The sequence below is a fragment of the Phragmites australis genome, chromosome 6 (genome assembly GCF_958298935.1).
Source record: "Phragmites australis chromosome 6, lpPhrAust1.1, whole genome shotgun sequence".
In the NCBI taxonomy this organism is placed as follows: Eukaryota; Viridiplantae; Streptophyta; class Magnoliopsida; order Poales; family Poaceae; genus Phragmites; species Phragmites australis.
In genome coordinates this window covers 2,421,176-2,428,267 of record NC_084926.1, presented here as the reverse complement: position 1 = coordinate 2,428,267, position 7,092 = coordinate 2,421,176, and the positions used below count along the sequence as shown (strand labels likewise).

At 48.6% G+C, this 7,092-nt stretch overlaps 1 pseudogene; it reads right to left on the bottom strand.

The window, feature by feature from the left end:
* Window positions 1-2,330: 2,330 nt before the first annotated feature.
* LOC133920777 (glutamate receptor 2.8-like) lies at window positions 2,331-5,363 on the bottom strand (annotated as a pseudogene).
* Window positions 5,364-7,092: the final 1,729 nt, after the last annotated feature.

Below are 7,092 nucleotides of genomic sequence, written 5' to 3'. Positions count from 1 at the left end.
CCAACGGCTATATTTTTAAATGGCTACCATTCAAACTGTGATATTTTTAACAATTATTTTTAAACATATAAATATCAACGACAGTTACCATTCAAGTCATGGTAACAATAGTTACAACTCGAGCATAAGAAATGTAACTCTATTTATGACACTGACAGGTGCACTGTGACCGTAGTTACCATTCAAGTCATGGTAATAATAGTTACAACTCGGAGTGTAACTCTAGTTACGACACTGACAGATGCACTATGACCACAATTACCATTCAAGTCATGGTAACAATAGTTACAACTCGAGCATGTGCAACTTAACTAGAGTAAACAGAATTACAACACCCGCACGCTATGATAAAAGTATTTACGACCTGTAGCAATATATAGGATCTGAACCATGATATCAAATGAAGTTTATCAGAAGACACAAGACCATGGTTATGCTGTTCAACCCATGAGTCTATTTTGTAGGTGTTATCACCACACAACCTGACGAAGATATGCGCTTGACAACCACATCTACTAAACTTCACCTTATGCCTTTTCTTCGAGTGAACATTCTCATTACCCATTTCTTTAAACACTTTACTGTTGCACAAGAAGCGCTTGGTTCGTACCACTGCATTATGTAACTTTTTTTGCTACCCAACATGGACTCCAAAACCCACGTGGTGTGCATATGACTTGTAGAATTCCTCCACAGCCTCGATACATTCAAATGTCATACCTACTTTGGGTTTAAATTTCTCATCACATTCAGTATATAAGATGAACACTGCAACATAACAAATCGCAATAAGCACATTTTGGATAAATCACTAATCAAACAACATATGAAAAATCATAACACTTACAAAAAGAGGAATGCTCCCTTTCTTTTTAGGTGTATTTAATCCATCCTTATTCACTAGGCGCATTTGCAGGGACTCGACTGATTCCATCACTGCACATTTAGGCACACGATCAGTAACTTAAAATGGCAACCACGGAATTGGATACGTGCAAATACCCTTTTTGAAAAATTAGATACGTAGAAATTGTCACTGAATTCGAGCATATCCTGAATTAGAATTATCTTCAATGGTTCACTGGGTTAGAAACTTGGATAGGTATAAATAAATAGCCTCCTTGTTGTCGTCCGATCGTCAGCATCACCAGGCGTCGCTGTTGTAGGGTTTCCCACTTCAGGATGCTAGCCGCTGTGCTCCAAGGCCGCCCGCCAATCGCCGCCTTACCGCTGTGCTCCGAGGCTGTTAGACGTGTTCCAGTCGTCGTCCGCCAGCCGCGCGCCAATCTCCGCCGAACGACAGCTCGGAGCCGGGTCTCCATTTGGCGCACGTGATGGGGGCGTTGCTCCGTTTGACGCTGACGGTGTGAGGCTCGGGCGTGCGCACAGGCGAGAAACAACGGAACACTGCTGTACCGTTGGATTTTGATCGAAGCGGGCATGGTGAGCAGATGCAAGGATGCAGCAGCGCAGCCGGTTTCACAGGACACGCTGCGAGAGATCGCGTACTTGCTTGAATCACCGCTTGGTTGGGCTTAAAGCTCAACTGAGCAGAAAATTAGTTTGTTATGGTTAAATGCAGTAACTGTGACTCGGCGCATTTTCTTAGCCCTCAATGTCTCGCATGTCATAGGCACACTATTTTGCCGAGCTTAGCCTTACTTGTGGCGTCCATTTCTTGAGTCACATTTTTCATGGCGCAAATTGGCTCCAGAGGACGATCTTTTTACATCCACAAAGAATGTGCTTTGTACAATTATTCGTCCACAAATTACCATGATCCACATGCAATATTTAATATATTATTTTACGTCATATCCTCTTAAACGACGTGTGTATTGCTCTACGGTTTATCGTTTTTTAGAGCATTAGCTTCACCAACACACACTCACGGAGACAATGGCAGCTGCTTCCTTTTCTCGGTGTTTGTGCAAGTTTCAGTGACGGCCTGCACTCTGGTGTAGATGCGCGTTTCTCGTTCAACGCGGGGCAGTGGCGGATCCAGTCCAGGTTAGGATAGGGTGCTGAACATTTTGCTTTTAAGTTTTTGGGCTGGATCCGTATTATATGAAAGGGATTTTTTATATTTTTTTTGAATTTTCTTCTTTATTCCTCCTGAGTTTTATGGGCTGGGCTCGTGCTGCAGCCCCCCAGCACGGGCCTGGATCCACCCCTGACGCGGGAGCTGCCTCCCCCATCCGCTGCTCGAACGGGGTCCTGAACTCGTTGGAAACCTTCCGCTCCAGAGGAGAGGCCGAGTCCATGCGGGAGTGATCAGAGAGAGGGCTTGCCCCCGGACCGCCGAAGTTGCGCGTGGGCGTGGCTTCTTCCTACTCGGCCCTCTCCCCCCTCTGCATCCCATGGCTGCCGCCGTTCCTCGACGGCGAGTCGCTCGAGAGCTGCTGCTTGAAGTGGGGAGCACTCATGTCCTTGCGGTCGTAGTGCTGCATCCACGCGCGCAGCCGCTTCAGCGATACGCTCCCGGACCCGGGCTCCGCCGCCCGGAGCTCGTGGCGCTCCCGGTAGACGAACATGACGAGGTAGATGATGAGCATGAGTGACGACGCCACGCCGGTGATGAGGAACAGCCCGCTGAAGTTCCACAGGGTGAGACTGGTGTTGGACGCGTCGACGCCGTCGCCGCAAGCCCCCGGTGCACCGAACCATTTCCTCTCGATCAGCCCCATGTCGTTCCCTTCCGTCAGCCCCACGATCGCCCGCGACACCTCCGGCACCCGGGGAGATCCGTTCGGGAACGCAAATCCGAAGCCGGTGCCCTTATATATCGGGCCGGCCATGGTGTAGCCGTCGCAGTACTGTGACAGGAAGAACCTCAAGTAGGGGATCTCGTCGAACACTGCGGCAGCCCCGCCGTTGTCGGAGCATTTCGACAGCGCATCGGCGTACTCGTCTGGGGTGCTGTAGCTCCTCAGCTTGCTCGGGTCGAAGTTCATCTTCACGAGCTCGCCGCCTACGAAGGAGCCCTCCTGGTACCCTACGTACTCACCGTTCTTGATGAGATCGTTAATGTCGGTCACCGCCGGCTTGAGCTTCTGGACCGTCAGCATCGATGTCAAGCTGGCCGTATAGCTCGACGTCAGGATCAGGACGGCGAAGATCCATATGACCATCAAGAACTTTGACAGGTTGCTCTGTAGTGTAAAGTTAGCTAGGCGTTTCTCCAAACTATAGACGTTAGAGATCCCGATGCGCGAAGACGAGGGTCGAGAAGGCGTAGTGGAAGATGATGCCGAACTGCTGCAGCGGCGTGCCGCGGAACTCGGGGTTGATCCGGTGCTCGATCACCCAGATGACGAAGCCGGTGAAGATGAAGGCGGCGAGGCTGACGAGCCAGAGGCCAGCGGTGAGCGGCGTTAGGAAGAAGAACATGCTCGTGCTCTGCTGCGACTGCACCGCCGTGACCATCGACCACCCCGACTCGGTGAACGGCATGGTGAAGTCCACCTCGTCCATCCTGGTCGAGGTGATCGCCACGTCGCGCACCATCGCGTCAGCTTTCTGCAGCAACAAGTCAGTGCATGGTCAGTAATTCACTGGCGCTTACTGTCGAGTGATTGATTACTCAAGAAATCGTCACAGATTTGTCCTCACCTGTTGGGGAACCAGGTCTATCAGTTGGTTGCAAGAGTCGGCATCGTTAATGCCGCAGAACGGCTCGTACCGGTAGTAAACCGAAATTTTTTTATGAGATTTTTTACCGAAAGATCTATATGAGATTTTGACTATGATTTAATGGTTAACATTTATAACTGAGAAAAATAAAAAGAATATATAACATACATAAAAAGAGATATTTATGTAAGATCAGATCTTATATAATTTTCTTCGTAGTAAACCGGGTAGGGTAGTGCCTCTTGATGGCCGCGTCGAACACATCGATGCAGTAGCCCGAGATCATTGTCCTATTGGTCGTTGTGTCGTTGTACGCTGCACGAACTGGTCGAACCCATGCTTTACCGACACGAGCTCTTGTCCGACCGGCGAAAAAGCCCACCCTTTCGGAATTCGTATGTCTGATTGTCCGGCACCGGGCCAAACAATTTGGTTCAAACCTTCGCAGCTGGCAGCTTCGAACTCAGATGAGATCCGAACTTTTCCGTCCAGAATCCCACTGTCTTCTTGCCTTCTCTGACGACGTTTATGATCTCGTACGCCGGCATGTGGAGTTGCCCGTCTAACAGCATGAACTTCCTGGCCAGCCCGTCGAATGTTGTGTCGAGCAACGCCTTTGAGAAATGTGGCTCCGTTGGCTGGTCCAGTTCCGTCAGCTCTGTGCTTCCTTGCGGTGGCCCGAAAGCCTGGCCGGAGATCTCGGCCGCCTCGGCGGCTGCAGCGACTGCCCATGCCGTGTCGTATGCCCAAAGCATCGACACAGTGGGGTCTTGGATGTCTTGAAAGCCGGCGTTCTCCTGCTGGAACCTCACCTTGAAACGTTCCGCAAAGTCAATGGCCTGGCTCGTGGGTTGTGCGTAAGGCCAGACGCTGACAACAGCCTGCATCGCGTCGATGTCCTCGGGGCTCAGCGTGTCCACCATGTTACCGTCCGTGGCGATCCAGACGTAGCCTTCGGACATCATGCCGGCGTTCTTGGCCCTGTGGAACAGCCGCAGTGCCAGGGACAATGACATGTGTACGACGAACACGCGCGTCGTCATCGCCGAGAGGCGGTACAGCACAGCTTTGAGGCGGTCGTCCGACACGTCGGCCGGCACCGCCGCGCGGTGCGCCACGCTCGCACCGACGCCCCGGAACGCGTCATTGAACGCCGGGACGATGGCGGCGCCGAAGCGCGAGTCCTCGTGCACCAGGATCGCCGCGCGCCACGCGAAGCTCCGCAGGATGTCGGCGATGGGCGCGGCCTGGGAGGAGTCGTCGGCGCAGGTGCGCACGAGGAACGGCGTTCTGGACCTGGTCGAGGTGGTGGAGCAGGAGAGAACGGGGACGTGCGTGCGGTTGCCGATGTGCGCCACGAACTCGGCCGCGGCGGAGGTCTTGGGCCCGATGATGGCTTGCACCTGCGCGTTCTTGATCAGGTCCACCGCTGCAAGTGACAAGTGTGGTTGGTTCTGGTCAGCCTATAACTCAGTAGCATCTCGGGCCACATGAGTCCTTGAAATGCAGCTCACCCTCGTGGTCGAGTTGGGATGCACGGAATAATAATCCTCCACCGCCATCCGAATGCTGGCCTGCGAGCTTGTCCCGGTCGTCGACGCCAAGTCGAGTATGATGCCTACGGGGACGTGCGCCGGCGCGGTCTCCCCCGCGGTCTGGTGTCCGACCTGCGCAGCCAAAAGCCAAAGCACGAAGAACCAAGTGGAGAATGCGGTGAAACGCCTCTCCATCTCTAACCTCGATCACCACGAACACTAAGTAATACGAGAGCGCCGCGGATCAGAGCAGAGAAGGCGAAGGCGATGCTCGTTGCTGCACTCCGCTTGGGTGAGTTGGGTCCAGGGACCTTTTTATACTAGTGATCGATCCAAAGTCCAAACAGCGACGCTCCTCGCTTCCATCCCTGAAGACCCGAGAGGACGGTACACCTCACCCATAAATCATCTGAGAAAATCAGTGATAAGTAAACTGAAATAGAAGTAGGACTCATGTTTCAGGACGCCTGGTTCTCTCATATGATTTATGAGTGAGGTGTGAAGGGAGTGCAGCAACTGGCCAGGTTCCTTTCCGATGTGAGCTCATCTGGCAATCTTCTCTGCAAAAGAGGCTCTAATCTTGGCTGTACAACCTCTGTTCCGGAATCCGGAAAGCTCTAACCTTTTTTAAGGAAACGAAGTTTTTTATAGCCTCTTGCATGGAAGGCCAAAGCGCCTAGAGAGTCCGCGGCACTGGGATCTCCAGTGAAGCATCACTATCCGGCATGGACGGAGCTACCGAGCAATCCCCGCATGGCAGGCCGATGAATGATATCGACGATAGGTACCCGTCGCCATGAATCTCCTGCAGAACACGCTGGTTCGATGTCATGTGGAGTTTGGGAAATTGCAACACAGAAGCACTAGTTGAGATTCAGACATGTTTGTTTCAGTTTGCAGATATAAATTATGATTATAATCTACAAGTTAAAACATACAGCTAGATTATGTAATCTAGCTTTTAACAATTCAGTCTCTAGATTGTAATAATTATTAATATGTCTTCTACCAACTTATACAGTTTATATAATCTAACTTTTACATCCACAATCTAACATATGATTTTCACATTCTTCAACCGAAACAATCATACCCAGGGTTGAGGTGGCAGGGGTTGAGCTTGTGGAGTTTTTTTATTTGTATATTTTTTAATATTAATATTTAAATAAATAGATTCCCGATAGAAAGAATTGTAAAGATAGATGCATATTACACTCTCATAGTATGATTAGACTCTTACCGCTCTCTAAGAGTTCGGTAAGCAGTCCACGCGCTAACAGAGCTCTGATAGGGCGGTAGCTACTGTTCCATCAAAATCACTGTTCGCAGAAATATTTTTCCCTCCCATGTTCTTTATACAAAATTGTGGTATTTTATTGTTCCAAAATATCTAAAAAAATTGTACGTGTTTTAGAATTTATGTGCAATCCATTTTAATTGGATTCAACTAAAAAATATATGTATAATTTAAAATAAATTCTCCAAAAAAGACTACCTTTATTACTTTTAACAATTGTTAGGACCTCAAATAAATTTCTAAAAATCTGAAAAAAATCACTAATATTAATCATATGTAATGGAATAATTTCTAAAATTATTTCCAGACCTAGGATATATGGTGAAAAAGTGAGTCCCTTTGTAATGCTCTATTTATATACAGTTTTATCATTTCATGTGAATAGAGCATTACAAAAGAACTCACTTTTTCACCATATAGACTAGGTCTGGAAATAATTTTATAAATTAGACCATCACATAAGATGAATATTAGTGAATTGTTCCATATTTTTGGGAATTTATTTGAGGCCCTAACAATTGTTAAAAATTATAAAAGTAGTCATATTGCGAGAAATTTAGTTTAAAATATACACATGGTTTTTAGGTGAATCCAATTAAAATAGATTACACATAAATTATTAAACAC